The 20,893-nt window shown below is 46.8% G+C and overlaps 1 long non-coding RNA gene across 1 annotated transcript in view; it reads right to left on the bottom strand.

The window, feature by feature from the left end:
* Positions 1 to 20,893, bottom strand: part of LOC310642802 — a 57,582-nt gene that overhangs the window by 6,337 nt on the left and 30,352 nt on the right. The window contains exons 3-4 of the long non-coding RNA XR_014492963.1: positions 15,804 to 15,897; positions 14,075 to 14,223 (exon numbers count right to left, since the gene is read on the bottom strand). This is a non-coding gene — a long non-coding RNA (uncharacterized lncRNA). The remainder of the gene's footprint in view (positions 1 to 14,074; positions 14,224 to 15,803; positions 15,898 to 20,893) is intronic.

Below are 20,893 nucleotides of genomic sequence, written 5' to 3'. Positions count from 1 at the left end.
TATATTTGAGTCATGTGATGCAAGTCTGTAACTCACTTATTTGCAAAATGATGGTGTCGTGTTGACACCATTGTGGCTTCTGCCAGATCCCTATGCATGGAAAACTATAATATGAAACTGGTATTCATTTATCAATATATTTGTAATAAAGCTCTACTTATCTACCTATCTCTTCCATGGGAAGAGGGAGGAAGGAAAAAAAATCAAAGACATGGTCCCACAAACTCTTTCTTATCCTTCACACTGAAAGAGGCCAGAGCCTAGCAATTAACTGTGTAAATTTTATAAAACAAAACTAGATCCCAAGAAAAGGCTTTTAGTTGCAAAAGGTGTAGGAATAACCACAGGGGTTTTCAAACAATTTTGCTATGAATTGCTTCTATAAGACTGTTTAGTTTCAAAAGTAATTCCAAATTAAATTGCACATACTGGCATCAGTTCTGTACAAGCCCAAACCACTTGTAGAAGTAATGTGTAATTCAATCCCCATTCATCAAGAGCTTAGAATATAGCAGAAATTAAACAACCAATAAAAATATATTAAATCTGTTGTGTACTGGGTTCTTTGCAGCAAGGAGAAGGCGAGACGAGAGAGTTCAGGCAGAAACATGCTTTATTGAATGCAGGAACTGAACTGTTAACCAGGGCTTCTACACAGCTATTTATACTCTGGAACCTATTGCCGCCCTAGAGCCAACCAATGGTGGTCCTGGAGATGGCCTGTCTGAGGAGCCATTACCCAACTCCCTGCTTAGCCTTAAGCAACCTTACAGCATTCAAAACCTATGCGGTACAGTTCAAGTTAAACTAGGCCCAATACATTACATCCCTCCCCCCTAGAATGTACACACATTATAATAAACAATAGTAGAAAATAAAATACAGCAGTGTACAATGTTTGCAATAGTACAAAACAATAGTAGGAAATAAATACAGCAGTGTACAAATGTTTTCAATAGTACAGATACTTTTCCTGAACAGGAGACAAGTACAGTAGTCACACAGCACTTACAATAGTGCAATTACTTAAGGACAAAATCCTGCAAATAAGCTGGAGGCTTACGTGATGTTGTAGATCGCCTGGGGGATCCAGGCAACTCCCGGTCTACCAGCTTGCCTGCCGGGCTGGGTAGACCAGGACCCATGATTCCATGAGAGTCAGACTGACTCGAGTCCCTCTGGCTGGCCATTCCAGGTTGGCCCAAGCCAAAGTCCATCATTGGAGCAGAGTTAGCACAGCGGCTGTCTTGGTTGGGTTGACTTTCCCCATTGGGGGACCGATGTTGCACTCCCAGGCTTTGCCCATCTATGACCACCTCCCCGTTGTTCTGACTGGTAGAGTCTGAGGGCATGTGAATTGCCCCACTTGGCTGCCAGTTTCTGGCTCCAGGAACAGACCCGTCATGAGGTCCTCGCTTTGTGGCCATTCTGGGAACCGCTTCCACAGCTGATCAATATGGCGGTGGACACTCGCCCACCATCCAGAGCCACCTCATATGAGAGGGGGCCTGAGACCTTAGCAATTTTACCTGGCACCCACAAGTTCCCATGCCCCTAGTTCTGGGCCCACACCCCATCACCCACTTGCAACCCACTCGGAGGCTTTGGGCGAGAGGCGTCTGCTACCTCCCAGTCTGGGTGCAGCCTGTCCAGTTTAGTGATGAGCCTTCTTCCCCAGCGAAGCTCTGCTGGGCTCTTGCCTGTTGCTGTGCAAAAAATCAAAAAAGCAAAAAATCAGTCAGCCTGTGGTGCCAATCCCCAGTCACTATGCGCTTGAGTGACTCCTTTGTAGTGCACACCATCCATTCGGCCTGCCTGTTACTTGAAGGGTGAAAGCGAGGCAATGTAGCATGCCTTATGAGGTTGGTCCTCAAGAAGCTCTGCCGCTGTGAACTGGGCCCCGTTATCGGACACTACGATGTCCGGCAGCCCGTGTGTTGCAAAAAGCTTTCTAGGCACCTGGATTGTCCTAGGAGTAGTCATACTGGAGATTGGAATAACTTCCAGCCATTTTGAGTGGCTGTCGACCACTAACAAAAATTGCTGTCCCTGAAAGGGCCCAGTGAAGTCGATGTGAATCCTCAACCAAGGAGTGTGTATCTCCTTCCATCTGTGAACAGGAGCATGTGGCATTTCTGGCCTGGACTGTTGACACGTGTAACACCCGTGTACTTGAGCCTCAATAGCCTTATCTAACACAGGCCACCATAGGTAGCTTCATGCCAATCCCTTCATCCAGACGATGTCCGGATGTCCTTCATGCAAAGATTGAAGTACCCTGTCTCTTAATGAACTGGGGACAATGACCCTGCTCCCCCATAAAATACAACCCTTGTGAGCTGAAAGCTCATGTCTATGTGTAAAGTAGCTCTGGAACTCGGATCCAGGACTGTTTTCTAGCCACCCTGTGAGAATCCAGGATAGCACCCTGCTTAAAACCTTCTCTGCAGCAGTTTCTGCAGTCATATCCCTAACATGGAGGGGAAACTCAGGTAAATCCTGAATGGACAAAATGCAAGCTGTTGGAGCTGGAGCTGGATTGATCTGTGGCAATGGCAACTGACTAAGGCCATCTGCGTGGCCCATGTCTTTGCCAGGTTTGTGAACCAGCCTGAAGCTGTAGGCTGACAAGAAGATGGACCATCTTAACATTCTCAGGGACAGGATTTGGGGTGTCTGCCTATCTGTAGTAAATAAACCCAACAGTGGCTTATGATCTGTGAAGACTGTGAATTCCCTGCCATACAAATAATCATGGAATTTCTTCACCCTAGCCACAATGGCCAAGGCCTCTTTGTCAATTTGCGCATAATGGCGCTCAGCAGAGGACAATGTCCTAGAGCACGGGTCGGTAATCCGCGGCTCCAGAGCTGCATGCGGCTCTTTGAGCCGTCTCCTACGGCTCCCAGTCGCCCGGTGCGCACGCACCTCTTCGAACGGGCAGTGGTGCGCGCGCACCTCTCCAAATGGAGAGTGGCACCGCCCGTTCCGAGGTGCGCGCGCACCTTTCCGAAGGGCGGAGGTGCACGCTCACCTCTCCAAACCGCCGCCGTCCCGTTTGGAGACCTGCCGCGTTCGCCTGGTGCGCTCCCCCCCTCCCCGGGCCTAGACGGGGCTCGGATGTCTGTGCACGTGCGATAGTCCCCGCAGGTAGGCTGTGCTGAGCATTACCCAGTTCCCCTAGAAACCAGCAAAAAAGAGGTTGGCGGCCCGGCCGGTTGGAGAAGGAGGAGGAGTGGGAGAGGGGAGCGATTTGCCCGCAGTCTTTGCGAAGTAGCAGCTTTAGCTGCAGCTTCGCTGGAAGAAACCAACGGGCCCGCTAAAGCGCTTGGCGACTTTTGAGTGCGGGGAGGTGGGGTGAAGAAACCCAACACCGCCTCTGGTCCGGCTTCTCGGGCTCTCTCTCTCTCTCTCGAGGGGGGGATGATCTCGCTGTGCCTCCCACTCTAAGGACCAGCCGGGCAGAGCCACACAGGTAAGCCCTTCTCCCTCCCTGGTAAAAAAAAAAGAAATGCAGCAAGGAGGTGCCAGGGGTGGACCTTCGGCATCTTCCCTCTTGTCCCTCCCCCCGACCGTCCCCGCTCCCGGTGGATCGAGGCTGGAAAGGAGGGAGCCAAAGTCTGGATGTTGTGTAAGGAATAAAGGCGCGTCTCTTGAGGAGAAATTGCATCGCTTTTTTATGGTTTTTCGGAGACCTGCTGCGTTCGTCAAACATGGACGAATGCGGCAGGTCTCCGGACGGGACGGCGGCGGCTTGGGAGAGGTGAGCGTGCACTCTCCAAACCGCCGCCATCTCGTTTGCACAGCTGCCACGTTCGTCCATGTTTGACGAACGCGGCAGGTCTCCGGACGGGACGGCGGCGGCTTGGGAGAGGTGAGCGTGCACTCTCCAAACCGCCACCATCCCGTTTGCACAGCTGCCACGTTCATCCATGTTTGACGAACTCGGCAGGTCTCCGGACGGGACGGCGGCGGCTTGGGAGAGGTGCGCGCGCACTCTCCAAACCGCCGCCATCTCGTTTGCACAGCTGCCGCATTGGTCCTTGTTTGACGAACGCAGCAGGTCTCTGGACGGGATGGCGGTGGCTTGGGAGAGGTGTGCGTGCACTCTCCAAACCGCCGCCGTCCTGTTTGCACAGCTGATGCGTTCGTCCATGTTTGACAAACGCGGCAGGTCTCCGAATGGGACGGCGCGCACCTCTCCAAAGGGGAGACCCATCGCCGCGCAGGTGCCTCCCATTTTGCGCATGCGCAAAATGTTTTTTGCGCATGTGCGTGAGTGGACACACACGCGCGCACTTTTTGCGGCTCCCACTTTTTTGTTTGTGTGATGGAACCGGTTCTGAGTGGCTCTTTTCCTTTTTCCGGTTGCCGACCCCTGTCCTAGAGTAATATGCAATTGGGACTTGAGTCCCATCAATTCCAAATGACTTAAAACAGCCCCTACCCCATAAGGGGATGCATCACATGCAAGGCATACAGGCAATGACTCTTTAAAGTGAGCGAGCACTGAATTGGAAGACAATAGTGACTTTACTGCCTTAAAACTGTTTTTGTGGACCCTGGTCCACTTCCATGGGGTGTTTTTGTCTAAGAGCCGGTGTAACGGCTCTGCCACTGTGGCCTTGTTAGGAAGGAATGCATAGTAAAAATTGAGGAGGCCCAGGAATGCCTGAAGCTCTCCCTTTGACTTGGGGCTAGGTGCCAGCTGAATGGCCTTCAGCTTGGACTCGGCAGGGTGGATGCCTTCGGCATCAATACGGAAACCCAGGAACTCAGTAGAGGGGACCCCAATGCTACACTTATTCTTTTTAAGTTTAAGGCCCGCTTCGTGGAACCGTTGAAGGACGGCCTTGAGCCTCCTTGCAAGCACCTCAGTGGACTCACCGGTGATGAGCACATCGTCGAAGTAAGGGCAGACACCTGGAATGCCCTTGAGTGTACGCTCCATAACACCTTGAAAAATGCCAGGGGCTACACTAACCCTGAATTGAAGGCACTTTACTTTAAAAGCCCCCCCTGTGTGTTAAAATGGTCTGTGCAGTGGCTGTGGCCTCATCCACAGGGAGCTGTTGATAAGCCTGTGCCAAATCTAACTTTGTGAAAAACATACCCCCTTGCAGTGATACCAAGATGTGGTTAACGACTGGCACCGGGTACGCATGCTGCTTAAGTGCCCGATTAATGGTGCACCTGTAATCAGCACATATCCTGAGCTCCCCATTGGCCTTAAGTGGCGTGACAATTGAAGTTTATTTATTTATTTATTTATTTATTTATTATTTATTTATTTATTTATTTATTTATTTATTATATTTTTATACTGCCCTTCTCCTGAAGGACTCAGGGTGGTGTACAGGGCAATAAATATAAAAAACATAATATAAAAGTTAAAATACAATTAAATATAATGCCCAAATTTAAAATTTAAAACAATAATTAAGAACATGTTTAAAACCCCAACCCTAACCCATCAGACCAGGTCAGATTGTTCAAATAAATACGTTTTTAGATCACGCCGGTAGGAGTGAAGGTCAGGGGCCATCCGGAGCTCCACCAGCAAGTGGTTCCACAGGTCTGGCGCGCCCACAGAGAACGCCCTCCCCCTGGGGGCCACCAATCGGCATTCTTTGATCGGAGGCACCCTGAGGAGGCCCTCTCTGTGGGAGCGCACTGGACGTAGGGAAGTTGACGCCGGCTGCAGGTGTTGCCGTAGGTAATCCGGGCCCATGCCATGTAGGACTTTGTAAGTCATTACCAACACCTTGAATTTCACCCGGAGGGCAACCGGCAGCCAATGCAGCTCGCGGAGCAAAGGTGTAACATGGGAGTATCGGGAAACTCCCAGTAAAACTTGCGCGGCTGCATTCTGCACCAGTTGAAGCCTCCGAGTGGACCTCAAGGGCAGCCCCATGTAGAGAGCATTACAGTAGTCTAGACGAGAGGTCACGAGCACATGAGTGACTGTAGGCAAGGCATCCCGGTCCAGATAGGGTCGCAACTGGCACACCAGGCGAACCTGGGCAAAGGCCCCCCTAGTCACAGCTCCAATATGCTCTTCTAAAGAGAGCTGTGAGTCTAGAAGGACCCCCAAGTTGCGCGCCCTATCTATGGGGGGTAATAGCTCACCCCCCATGGCCAGAGATGGAATAATCGGAATTTCCCGGGATGCCGGCACGAACAGCCACTCAGTTTTGTCAGGGTTGAGCCGAAGCCTGTTCCTCCCCATCCAGACCCGGACCGCCTCCAGGCAGCAGGACATCACGTCGAAGGCATCACTGGGGTGGTTTGGGGTGAAAATAAAAAGCTGGGTATCATCAGAATACTGATGATACCCAACTCCAAAACCACGAATGATCTCGCCCAGCAGTTTCATGTAGATGTTGAACAGGAGAGGCGAGAGGACCGACCACTGAGGGACTCCACAAATGAGAGGCCTTGAGGCCGACCTCTGTCCTCCTGCCAACACCGACTGCGAATGTCCCAGGAGGTAGGAGGAGAAGCACCGTAAGACGGTGCCTCCCACTCCCAATCCCCGAAGACGCCACAGTAAGATACCATGGTCGATGGTATCAAAAGTCGCTGAGAGGTCTAACAGGACTAGGACAGAGGAGCAACCCCTGTCCCGAGCCCGCCAGAGATCATTCACCAGCGCGACCAATGCCGTCTCTGTGCTGTACCCGGGCCTGAAGCCCGATTGGTACGGGTCTAGATAATCAGCTTCCTCCAGGAACAAAGGAAGCTGCTGCGCCACCACACTCTCGACAACCTTCGCAAGAAAGCGAAGGTTGGAGACCGGACGATAGTTGTTTAACACAGCTGGCTCCAGGGCAGGCTTCTTGAGGAAGGGTCTCACCACCGCCTCCTTCAAGGCGGTGGGAAAACTACCCTCGCTCAAAGAAGCAGTTATCACTGCCTGGAGCCAGCCTCGTGTCCCCTCCCGAGCCGAATATACCAGCCAGGAGGGGCACGGGTCCAATAAACACGTGGTGGAGCTCAGCCTCCCCATAATCCTGTCCACCTCTTCTGGAGTCACAAGATCGAAATCCTCCCAGATGACATCGACAAGACCACCCATGTTCTCACCGTCAGACTCTGCCCAGTCGGAGTCCAAACCGGTCCAGATCCGAGCGATTTTGTCCGACAGATGCTGGCTAAACTCCTCGGCACAACCCTGCAAGGGCTCCTCCCTCACCTCCCGATTCAGGAGGGAGTGAGTCACCCTGAACAGGGTGGCCAGGCGATTCTCTGCGGACGTGATGAGGGTGGCAAAGTAGTTAGACCTCACCATCCTCATCGCCACGGGATAAACCTCGTGAAGGATCTTAATTGCAATCGGTCGGATTCAGACCGGCTGGACCTCCAACAGCTCTTTAGGCCCCATCTCTGACACTTCATTTCCCGGAGCTCCGCAGAAAACCACGGAGCCCACTGGGATCTGCACCCGGTCAGGGGCCGCATGGGTACAACTTGGTTGAGTGCCTCCATGGCAGCCTTTTCCCAGGCCTGCACTAAGGCCTTGGCTGAGCTGTGAACTAGGGTGGCAGGTGGGGGCCCAAGCACCACCTGGAACTGCTCAGGGTCCATTAAGCGCCTGGGATGGAACCATCTAGTTGGTTCAACAACCCCACGACGGGGATTGGCAAAATGGAAGACCAGCCACAGGAGATGATGATCGGTCCATGACAGGAGCGTAACAGTTGGAGAACCCCCACCCAGATCATCTAACCACCGGCCAGATAGAAAAATCAAATCGAGCGTGTGACCCCCCCCATGAGTCGGGTCCTGAATTACTTGTGTCAGGTCCATGGCCTTCATGGAAGCCATGAACTCCCAAGCTAACTCAGATGATCCCCCCAGGGATGGTAGATTAAAGTCACCCAAAATTATAAATCTGGGGAACTCAATCACCAACCCCGAGAGGATGTCGAGAAGCTCAGGCAGGGCTGCTGCTATGCGACTAGGCCAGGGGTCAGCAACCTGAAACAGTGAAAGAGCCACTCAGAACCGGTTCCCTCACAAAAGGAAAAACTGGGAGCCGCAAAAAATGTGTGCGCATGCGCATACATGCACGCATGCGCAGAACAGGGTTTGACTGAAGAGTGGAGCCAAGGCGAGATATGCACCTACCCTGCATATTTGAATTGATTGGTCGAACTTTTTTAGTCCCCCCCTTTTTTTGACAGCACATGGCAGAAGCCTGGGAGCCGCAGAAGATGGCTGAAAGAGCCACATGTGGCTCCAGAGCCGCGGGTTGCAGACCTGTGGACTAGGCGAAAGGTACAGCAGCAGCAAGCTCAACTGAGCATTAGGGCCACATCTCATGAGGAGAGACTCACACCCGGCTATTTGGACAATGGTGACCTCCCGCGGACATAAGGTCTCCCTCACAACTACCGCCACACCCCCGCCCCTACCCTGAGCCCGAGGCCGGTGAAGCACCCAGAAACCCAGAGGGCAAATGTCAACCAGAGGGACACCTCCCTCTGGGCCCAACCAGGTCTTTGTAATGCAAGCCAGGTCCGCACGCTCCTCCTCAACCAAATCACGGATGAGAGGAGCCTTATTAACTACGGCCCTGGCATTAAAATACACCAGCCTGAGCTCAGGTGGCTGCACATCCCTGTTCCCAGGGACGAAACCAGAGGGTCGGAGCGCATCACCACTTGGAGACAGCGGGGACGCACTCCCGAATGTTGATACGGCCCTCTGTTCGAACACCTGCTGCCATTCCCTAATGTCGTGGGAATAGGTAGTCCCACACCCCGCTCCGGGGCCCCGGAGGCAACCCGCCCAAGCCCCGTCCGACCATGATCTATTCCAGGCCTGGCCTGACCAGCGGATGGTCGACACCCCCCAGAATCCAACCAAAACCGTAAACCCTCCCCCCTCCCTAACCCTATAAAATATTTCGATAAAAAACAAACCAGGAACCTCTTCTTAAATTTATAGCAGAGGTTCCTGTCCCTACCCAACCATCTCTCAGGGTCCCAACAATTGGGCCCGTCATCAAGAGGAGAAATCAAAAAACAGGCGGGTCCCAGGAAGGGGGGGCACCCCTGAGAGCAAATAAATCTGTGCTGGAGTAGTGTAAATGAGCCATAGTTGTCTATGAGAGTCCAGCAGAGGCAGACCCATGATTAATAGGAGGATCTTGAATCAGAAGAGGATAGATGTCCAGACCGCCAAGCCAACTCCACTGCCACTAGAGTTGGATAACCTCTGAGCAGGCCGGCCACCATCCTCTCACGATGGTCGCAGGCCTGAACCAGGAAGCGGAATGGAGAATACATCCAGGGTAAGGCCTACCCCCCATAGAGCTCACACCTCAAGGGGGATAGCAGATGGTAGTTCCGAGCCACTCTCTCACAGTGGCTCAGCACCTGGGTCCTTCTGAGTCTTTAAAGGGGACGGAAGTCAAAGAGACAGTTACTGGCATAGATATAAAAGCCTGTTGGATGGTAAAATAAGCAGGTGTCCTGAGTACAAAAGGTCCAGAGAAATTGGGCAATAGGTGGGTACAGCACTGGCTGATAGAGTACAAAGGAGCTATAAAGCCCTCTCTGCCAGTCACAATAGATATTATTGCTGTTCCTCACCATTCCGCCATTCCGCAAGTCACTCTACACACCGGTTTTCCACACACCGTACCAAGCCGCAGCTCCACCGTCTCCGAAAGTAGCTGGTCGAAGCCATTACATGCCAAAACCAGCTGGTCGGAGCCGTTACAAGCCGCGGCTCTTCTGGGGTCTTCCGGGCCCAACCAGGCCCCTTTGAAGGTCGCCGGAGCTCAGGGAGACAACTTCAGGCTCCACCGCCACTCTGCTGTTCAAAAACACTCCACACGCCGTTCTTCCGTGTGTCACTCCGAGCCGCAGCTCCAACGGCTCTGAAAAACCACCGGTCAGAGCCATTACAGGCCCAAAACCAGCAGGTTGGAACCGCTAAAGCTGCAGCTCTTCCGGGATCTTCCGGGCCCAACCAAGGCCCCTCCAAGGGTCACTGGAACTCACAGGGACGAATCTCAGGAACCTCCGCCGCTCATCAGCTCTAAACGCTCCGAAATGCTCCTTCACACATTGTTTCTCCAGAACACTCCTCCCTGCGTCGTTCCAAGCCACGGCTCCATCGGCTCCGAAAATCAGCTGGTCGGGCTGTTGGCAGCCGAAAACCAGCTGGTTGGAGCCAACCCAAGCCGCGGCTCTTCCGGGGTCCTCTGGGCCGAACCAACGATCTCACGGAACCAATTTCAGGTATGGAAAGTCATTATCAAACACTCTGCAGGGTTTGATCCTGATAGGCATTACGGCAGGATCAAGTTTAAAGGCTATCGGAGGGCCCTTGTATGTTCCAAGGCTAGTGTCAAAAACATCTGCGAACTCCTCGCATACTGAAGCTAAGTTTACCATTTGTGTCTGGTTGATTCCGGTGACCTGGATGCCCAAAGCATCAAACCAATCAAATCCTATCAGGCTCATTCGTTGACTCTCCACTACAATAATGTCCACGGGCCCTGAAAACCCCTTGAATTTGACGGCCAGTGTGGCCTCGCCCTTGATGGTGACTCAATTCTGGAAGTCGGTCAGGATAATGTCAGATGGCCTGAGCTTGGCCCCCTCTTGCTGCGCTTGCAGATTAACCGGAATGTTTCAAATGAAATGATGGACACGGCTGACCCAGTGTCCAGTTCCATCCTGCAAGGGATGCCTTGCAGCTCAATCTGAAGTCAGAATTTGGGCTTAAGGGGACGGCAAGCTCCCGTGCAGCAAATGCTCCAGTGGCTGGAGCAAAACCCTATGCTAAACTGCCCCGGGGCCCCAGTAACTGTTGTGATTCAGGGTCAGCCTGTGGGTTCGGCAGTTGGGTCGGACGACTCAGAGGAGGAGGAGGGGGGTGTTGAAGACCTTGCTGAGGGGGTTGAAGATCTTGCTGATGAGAGCCCTCAGCCAGGCCCCTCCCACTTGGTCACCACGGAGACCCAGCTGTGTGAGCCTGACAGCGTGGATGAAGATGACCCACAGCTGGCCCTGTTCAAGGATGCCCGACGCAGGAGGCAGTCAATTAGGAGTAAACAGACATGTGGCTGTCCAGAACCTGCAGTCCATGTGTTGGTGGCGGCCGCCACAACCTGGACATCGAGAGAAGGGACTTGCCTTGTAAGTAGTCCCTTGTTGTTGGTCGTTGTGCCATTGTTGGTTGTTGTGCTGTTGAAGTTTGTGCACTTCGTGGTTGCTTTTGGTGTCTTCTGTGAGTTCAGCATCCTCGTGGTGGACGGCCTCCTCATGCTGAGTGCTTTTGGCAGTCTGCATGGCTTTCATGGCCCTGCCAGCAGCTTCGTTCACCATGATCTCCTTCAATGCTTCCTGGAGTGAAAGAGTATCTTTGGCAAAGAGTTTCTGCTGCAGCTCTCTGCTCCGAAGTCCACAGACAAGTCGGTCTTGAAGCCTTTCTTCTAAATCGGTGAATTGGCACAGACGTGGAGCTTGTCTTAATGCCGCAATGAATTCTGTGGCTGTTTCACCCAGCTGCTGAACTCTCTGTTTGAATGTGTGCCTCCAAGCTATTACAGAAAGCTTGGGGTGGAAATGGTCGCCGAGCCGTTTCTTCAAGTCTGCAAACGTTACGGACTACAGCTGCACCAGTGCGACCAAATTCTCCACGATGTTGAATGTTGCAGGCCCACAGACGCACAGGAGTGTTGTGGTCTTCAGGCCATCTTTGGCGACTTGGTTGGCGCAAAGGTATTTTCGATCCTTGAGATATAAGACAACCATCTCTCTGGGTGAGTGACATCAAATTCTTCCAGCTTTCCGACCTTCGCCATCTCGGGAAGTCTTAGTGGCTGGGGCTCATCTTCTTCCTTGTCCTGATCCTTTGTAGGCCCATGGACTGGTCCGCAGGGCTGGTGGTCACTAGCGTGGCTGTGCTAGGCCAACCAAGGGGGGGAACGCTTTCCCTGCCAGGCGCTTTGGTTGGCCTCACCCCCTAGTGACTTTCAGCTCTTCTGAAGGAGCAAGATCCCACCTTCGTTGCCAGTGTTGTGTATTCGGTTCTTTGCAGCAAGGAGGAGACAAGGCGAGAGAGTTCAGGCAGGAACATGCTTTATTGAATGCAGGAACTGAACTGTTAACCAGGGCTATTTATACTCTGGCCACTATGCAGTGGCCAAAAGGTTTAAAGGAACCTATTGCCACCCTAGAGCCAACCAATGGTGGTCCTGGAGATGGCCTGTCTGAGGAGCCAGCGACCATTACCCAATTTCCTGCTTAAGCAATCTCACAGCATTCAAAACCCACGTGATACAGCTCAAGTTAAACTAGGCCCAATACATTACAAAATCCATAATCAAAACCTTATATTTTAGCATTACAATTGGAGTTCACAAGCTTTTTAGCTAAGATAGTCAAACCTGAAATAGACTTGGTTTTTATTGATGTAGGCCAGGTGTCAAACTTGCAATGTCACGTGGCATGTTGCGACATATTGTGACTTTTTTTGCCATTGCCAGCAATGGGATGGGTGTGTTTTCGTCATGACGCATCTCGCCCACAGACCAGCAGTTTGACACCCCTGTTGTAAACCCTGTCATTTTAAGAATATCATAGAATTTAAAAATATATAATTCAGCTCATAAATCAGTACAACAGGGCACAGTAGGTACAAATACAGGTAGTCCTTTAGTTACAAGTGTAATGAAGTCTGCCCATTCCACTTGTAACTCGAAAACATGTGGGAGTGAATCTCGTACCTCGAATGAATTCATTCCCTTGCTCTTTAAGACCCACATGGCTTGTTAAGTGAACATGAGGTATTTCAGGGTGGGGAAGGCAATGAAGAGCCTAGTGATGGAACAGACCCCCAAGGCCTTCCTGACCTCATGCTTCCCCCTCCCTTCCTGCCATGCTGGATTTACCTGGAAAAGATCCATCTCCCCTCTGCCATGGTTCCTGCTACCATCCGGATCTAAGGGGAGGGAATGCTTCTACGGCCCTCCAGCAGCCCAATCCAGGCACTGGACACCTTCTCCAGGCTGCTGCCACCAAGATCAGATTCCTGAAGATGCTTCTGCAGTCCTCCGGTGGCCTGATCCAGGCATCAGAGGCCTTTTCCAGGCTGCTGGAAACAGGCTGCCAGAAGGTTGTGGAAGCATTCCCCAGCCTCAGATCTGAGTGCAGTGGCCTGGAGAAGGCATCCGGCATCCAGAATGGGCCACCAGAAGGCCATGGAATCACCCCCTGCCTCAGTTCCATTCTCTGTTGCAGAGAGCAGAGGCCTAAAGTACCATGAGATCATGAGAGATCAGTAGTGTGAGATCTTGCCCCACTGATCTCATGTGATCTTGTGTTACTTTAGGCCTCCATTCTCTGTGAATGCACCTAAGGCCTGGAACAGCCAAGAAAGTGAAGGATCTCAATCTTCGCAGGGTGAATATTGAAGGCCTGGTGCCTAGGGAGACCTGGGGTGGGGTGGGGAGAGAGGGAATAACCAGGATGAATGTAGCAGTGCCACTGCGGTCACTTGTAAGGGTGAATGACTGCTGTGGTGCTGCAATATTCGTAATTTCAGAACTTGTTTGTAAGCATTAGGGGGCGCTTATCACGTAACTTCAAAGAAGCGTTAAGTGAACACTCATAACTTGGGGATTACCTCTATTGAATCAAAGATGAATCATCCTTGTTTTAAAAAACAATATTACAATCTGAACTATTTGAACTTATCTGAAAGATATATATTAAATGACAGTGCTTTTTTTGTAAAAGAAAAAGGTGCGGGACTCACACATGTCATACAACCCGCCTTGCCTACCCTACAAGGTTCCATCCAAAAAAGGTGCCGGAACTCCGTTCTGAGCGTTCTATGAGAAAAAAAGTCCTGTGAAATATGTGTATGGGTTACAGGTTGAAATTTTCCCTAAACAGCCAACTTCGGATTTCTTACTGTATGAGTATGTGCAATTTAATTTGCATATCAAATATGATGTACCTCAAAGAACAGATGGCAAGCAATATTAATAATTAATTGTTCAAAAGAAGGCAGTAGCAAATAAGAAAAATAGCAACCAAAACTCTCTTACTTTTCCTCTGTCAAAATTCTGGATGATCGTGAGATGAAGACATTCTTTGCGCTGCCATTCTGTCTGCATGGGATAGTTCAGAAATTCCCGCAATGGTCTGTCAGACCATTCCAACAGTTCATCATATAGTAAGAGTGTATAGGCAGCCTCTGTCGAGTTTTACAAATAAACATGAAACAATTTTAATATATACACAGTAACAGAAAAATATATATTCCAGAAACAATTGATATGTTACTAAATAATTTGCTACTTGATGTTAAGACTGCAACTGCATTTAGATGTCAGGATAAAATAATGAGAATGAAACAAGCTTTGCCTATTCATGTTTCTCTCATTTTCTTCTTTTCTGCAGGAGACTGGATCTTTTGCTTCTGATTTTATTTAACTGTTATTTAGTACTACAAACACTAAACTATTATTAATCCTGATACTGGATTATAGAACCAGAACAGTTTCATGAACTACTGTTTTAAGACAGCTTGTTTCAGATAAATTATAGTTAAGCTTAGGCATATTTTGCAGAGCTTGAGTAACAGTCAATCGAAAGTAGAATTTCTGAACTACAACTCAAAATAGGGATAGCAGGAAGAGAGAAAAAAATGGGTGAGGAAGATGGATGGTTAAAAAGTTTGATATATGAATAAATTAAATATAATATGCTAAATGCAGATGGAGGTTAGTGTAATGGAATATAGGTCAGAGTTGCAAAAGGAGGGCTCTTTCCCAGGAAGCAATGAGACTAAAAAGCTTGGAATCTTTGATATGTAGAAAGGTGTAGCATTATATAGGGTATATCTGATAGTTATGCACATAGGTGCTTTAGTCTGGCAAGGTTTCTTTCTGTAGGTGAGCAACAATAAGGAAACTACTCAGAAGTCACTCCTTGTGTCATTCTTTGTTCCTTGGTTCCTAACAGGTAGACTCATTTGCCCCCCAATAAATTATTCTTTTCTGACATAGTTGAAGGCAACATTCATATTTACATATTTATTTGCAGTAAGGATTCTTAACTGTAATGTTATAACCATCATTTACACATCATTTACTCTTCTGGGATGGCATCACATGGTCTCCACTATATAGGGAGGTCAAGGAGCATAGCAAAGAACCAGAAGCTACGTTTGGGAAGGATAGCTGGCCACTCCACCCCTCAGCCTCCCTATATAGTGGCAGTCATGTGGCACCATCCAAGAAGTGGGTGTTATTTCTGAGCAGCCACAATTTATTGCTACTGCTTTCAAAACTGGCACTCATTTCCAGGATAGCGCCACATAGCCTCTGTGTAGGAAGGCCTTGCAGTAGAAAGGCTGCTTCTTGAAGGATATCTACTGAAAAGTAGGAGGTGCTGCAAATGCAGGCCTGGGCCAGCACAAGGCCTCCTAAGATTTTCCCCATTTTGAGGCACCCATGCTCTGCTTAACAACCACAACATGGAAAATAGGGATTGGAGTTATTAAGCAAGGCTATTACCATCATAACTTGCAACCATAATGGGCAGTCTCCATTACAGTCATAAGTCAAGGACAACCTGTATCATAATGGTCTACAGTAAGACCAACCAACTTATTTTGGTACCTGAAGAATAAAATGTGCTTCTCCCATTTCCTGAGATTAAAAATAGAATAATATATTATCATCCCACTTTTCTAATAACGAGATCTAGGTAATATATGTTTAGAATATTTTCAAAAATATTTTGTCCAGGTTATGTGAAAAAAATATTTACCTGTAAAGTTTTGTGCTTTTAGGTGCAGATCATATAGTTTATGTATGTACCTAATATACATCTCTTCTTTATTCAGTTCTGTTTTATAGAAATTCTGGAACCAAAGGAAATTATGAATAGCATTACAACAGCTAATTTAACTATATTCTACAAATCACTCAGGTCTCTGTCTTGAAAATGATGTGAATGTTTTGTTCACAAATCTTAAACAATTATTTTATATTTTAAAAATTAAATAAAAAAAGAAAGGAATACATTGTATGACTGACATGTACAAAACATATTATACTCAGAAAGTGAATAAAATACATGTTTAAAAATTTCAGAAGTTTTATCTAAATCTTAATTGATAAATAGGCTACTTTCCTAAGCTTAGGCATTACAACATATTCACACAAACTAGAAACATGCTAATGATATTATCAGAAGTAGTGGAGCTGTTGTTTGCTTGTTGTTCTTCTTTACTTGTCAGCATTTTTAAAGTGTAGCAATGGGAACAGAATAGCCTAGGGAAGGAAGGGAAAAAACCCTGTCTTTCAAAATCATGCCATCTAAATTCAGGAGCAGATGGCTATTTGAATGAGAAGTCAAAGACAGATTGTTAGACGCCTCCCCTCCCTTAACCACCTTTTAAAAAGCAAAAACAATATTTTTGTTCCAAAAAAATCTGCCAAATATGATATTAATGATTGGGAATTCAGGGGACTGAATGCTTTGTCAAACTTTTTGACAATTTTACTGCAGTACTGGACTAAAGCTAATGTTCCAGTTTTAAACAAATTGAATGCTCTTGCAATAAACAACCTATATAGATTTTTGGGAATTTATTTTGTTTAATTATTTGAATAATGAAGCATATATTAAAAGTGCGTGGCATAGAAAGTTCAGCGTATGACTATGCCTACCAAAATAACTTTTGTTGATATTAGAAACATGTATATCTTGTGTGATGATGATGGATTTATTCCTATCTCTCTACTAGGTATAACTTTTATATTTGTCGTAGCAAGGAGATGGATTTTTCAAATAAGAGTCATATTGTAACTAGGAATGAAATCTCCTGCTTGTGGATTGTTCTAGTGCTATTTCCTTTCTGTGTTTTGCATTCTGGATTAGAAGCACACTTATAACTAACTAACGACTGAAATCTATGTTTTTTTCTATCACTTAATGACTGCATAACAATGATTTGCATATATGAATATGCATCATAGAAAAACATTTCTAAACAAAGTGCTACACATAATTAAATTAAACCTTTGAGCATTATAGCCTTGACTCAATTTCTGTCCATTATAAATAGCTATTTTAAATAATAATGCTATTTTTAGATATGGAATTGTGCTAAAATTATATGTAAAAAATTCTTGAAGCCAAACTTTGTCTTTTTGAACTGAGCTGTGTAAAAAGTGATAGAAATAAAGGAAAGGTCTTAAAATTGTAAGAGAATGTAGCTGTAAGAGAATGTAGCTGTAAGAGGAAGTAGCTGCAAGAGGAAATAGCTAGCTGAAAGCTAAAAGAATTGGATAACAGGAAAAGTAGCTGAATTTGATCATAGGAAAGGCAAGCCTAAAACTGAAAAACAGGAAAGAATCTATTGTTCTAAGAAGCCATAAAACATCCCAGAACTCAAAACAGACAACTCAGCATGCCTAATATCTTACTGAATATTATTTGACACACCTTACATATCTTACCTCCTAATTTTATTGTACATGTGATGTATGATTTAGTATGTAGGAGGCAGTCGGGAAGAGTGTAACTTCATAGTACCTCAGCCAATGGAGAACAAGGAGGGATGTGGCAGCTGGGTTATATAAAAAAGAGAATTTTTGGGCTGGAACTTTGGAGAGAACCAAGCTTTGATAGCTTCTCTCCCCATTTGTTGAAATAAATGAAACAAAAGGCCTTCGCTGTGCCTTGGGTGGTTACTGGTCAGGCAATCTTGCCACTGGTTCCAAAGGAAAGTAGCCAGGAGCACATAACAGAAGGAAATGTAGAAATGTGATTATTAAATTGGACCATAAGATTTAAAGTGAAAGAGAATTGTGCATTGAAATGTTATTTGTCCCTGTGATCATTCCAAAGATATTATTCTGACTTTCCCATCACTTCAGCCTATAATATTTATAAAAAATCCACTTCCATGCAGCATCCCTGTGGGCCACAAGCATTGTTGCAATGGATAAAAAATATTCTTGTGGATAGTCAGAAAAGACTACATTAAATAATGTAGGTTAAATAGAATTGCAGAAGAATACTGCAAGCTAAAACTAGCATTTTTACCTTTTAATTTCATGAGCTGAAATACTGGAATTGTCTTTCAAGGGAATAGGCAGGATTGTAAGTCATGTAGAAGGCATGTTCTTCTACATCAGAAATCTAAGGTAAAGTATTTATCAAATGCTGAGTCCATATTGAAAAGAGTAATGAAAGAAAAGAGCAGTGGGAGTCCATGCCTTAGGTAAAAAAAATACCCTGCAATTAAAATGTCACCATGGATTCAGACTCTGGCAAGCTCTTGCTGTTAACAACTATTTGGTTCTTGAAATAAATGGCACAAGTTTGGATGTTTCTAGCCTTTTCTTGTTTTCTTTTAAGAACAAAGGCATTCCAGTTTAGCCACAGCATTTATGGGCTTCCAGCAATCAAATAGCTCTTAGCATAGGTTGGTCACAAAGACATTGGTAGAACAGTTGGCTATTTTTTTATATTTAGATGAGGTTTGTCACATTATAAAAATATTCCTCGTATCTAGTTAAAATAAGGACAACTGATTTCAGTTGGGCTTACTTCTATGTAAATTTGTATATTACATATTTATAAGTTTTAAAAGATTTGTTAGTTTCCAATCTAAAGTTAGTTGATATTACAACAAGACCCCTCTCCTAAATGACAGATACCCTGGCCTTTTACCTCTCATTATGATACCAACACGACAACTGATAATCCCAGGTACTTGAATAATGTAAAAACTATTACTGTTTCATATTGTATGTATGGCAGGTATATAAAATATGATACTTTAACTTCTTGAACTCGATATTATTTATTCTTAGGATTCCTTTTGTGTATTTTTAATATAGTATCATATTCTATAAACTGTGTCTCAATAATAGTATAACTGATATACTTAAGGTAGAGTGTGATATATAGTGAGGGAAAAAATTATTTGATCCCCTGCTGATTTTGTATGTTTGCCCACTGACAAAGAACTGATCAGTCTATAATTTTAATGGTAGACTTATTTTAACAGTGAGAGACAGAATAAGAACAAAAAAATCCAGAAAAAGCATTTCAAAAAAAGATATAAGTTGATTTGCATTTTAATGAATGAAATAAGTATTTGATCCCTTATCAATCAGCAAGATTTCTGGCTCCCAGGTAACAAGCTGAGATTAGGAGCACTTTCTGTATAAAAGACACCTGCCCACATAACCAATCAATCAATCAGATTCCAAACTCTCCACTATGGCGAAGACCAAAGAGCTGTCCAAGGACAGGATTGTAGACCTATACAAGGCTGGAATGGGCTACAAGACTATCGCCAAGCAGCTTGGTGAGAAGGGGACAACATTTGGTGCAGTTATTTGCAAATGGAAGAAACACAAAATAACTGACAATCTCCCTCGGTCTGGGGCTCCATGCAAGATCTCACCTCATGGAGGAATCAGCCCAAAACTATACAGGAGGATCTTGTCAATGATCTCAAGGCAGCTGGGACTATAGCCACCAAGAAAACAATTGGTAACACACTATGTCGTGAAGGACTGAAATCCTGCAGTGCACACAAAGTCCCCCTGCTCAAAAAAGCATATGTACAGGCTCATCTGAACTTTGCCAATGAACATCTGAATGATTAAGAGGAGTACTGGGTGAAAGTGTTGTGATCAGGTGAGACCAAAATCAAACTCTTTGGCATCAACTCAACTTGCCATGTTAGGAGGAACAGGAATGCTGCCTATGACCCTAAGAACACCATTTCCACCATCAAACATGGTGGGTCATGAATGAATATTCCAGCATGGCAATGACCCAAAACATATGGCCAAGGCAACAAAGGAGTGGCTCAAGAAGAAGTACATTAAGGCCCTGGAGTGGCCTAGCCTGTCTCCAGACCTTAATTCCCATAGAAAATCTGTGGAGGGAGCTGAAGGTTTGAGCTGCCAAACGTCAGCCTAGAAACCTTAATGACTTGGAGAGGATCTGCAAACAGGAGTGGGACAAAATCCCTCCTGAGATGTGTGCAAACCTGGTGGCCAACGACAAGAAACATCTACCCTTTGTAATTGCCAACAAGGGTTTTGCCACCAAGTACTAAGTCATGTTTTGTGAAGGGATCAAATACTTATTTCATTTAGTTTCATTTTCATTTATTATATTTGTATACCGCCCTTCTCCCGAAGGACTCAGGGCGGTGAACAGGGCACATATAAAAATACAGAATACAAAAATTAAAAAAAGAATTAAATAAGAGCCTGAACTAAAACAATAGAATCATCTAAAAATCCACAATCCCAGCACATCCCCCATCAGGCCAGGCCGGCTTGTTCAAATAGGTAGGTCTTCAGACCGCGTCGGAAGGAGCGAAGGTCAGGTGCCATCCGGAGCTCAACCGGCAGCTGATTCCATAAAGCCGGGGCGCCCACAGAGAAGGCCCTCCCCCTGGGGGCCACCAGCCGACATTCTCTGACCGGTGGCACCCTGAGGAGGCCCTCTCTGTGGGAATGCACAGGGCAGAGGGAAGTTGACGCCGGCAGCAGGTGATCCCTGAGGTACTCCGGACCCATGCCATGTAGGGCCTTGAAAACCGTTACCAAAACCTTGAACCTCACCCGGAAGACAACTGGTAGCCAATGCAGCTCGTGGAGCAAAGGTGTAACATGGGAGTACCGGGAAACTCCCAAGACAACTCTCGCGGCTGCATTCTGTACCAGCTGGAGCCTCCGAGTGGTCTTCAAGGGAATCTATTTCACTCATTAAAATCCAAATCAATTTATAACTTTTTTGAAATGCATTTTTCTGGATTTCTTTTGTTGTTATTCTGTCTCTCACTGTTAAAATAAATCTACCATTAAAATTATAGACTG

Source organism: Vipera ursinii, assembly GCF_947247035.1.
Source record: "Vipera ursinii genome assembly, chromosome: 6".
NCBI classification, from domain to species: Eukaryota; Metazoa; Chordata; class Lepidosauria; order Squamata; family Viperidae; genus Vipera; species Vipera ursinii.
Note: the sequence above shows the minus strand (reverse complement) of the source record. Positions and strands in the feature narration are given on the sequence as shown.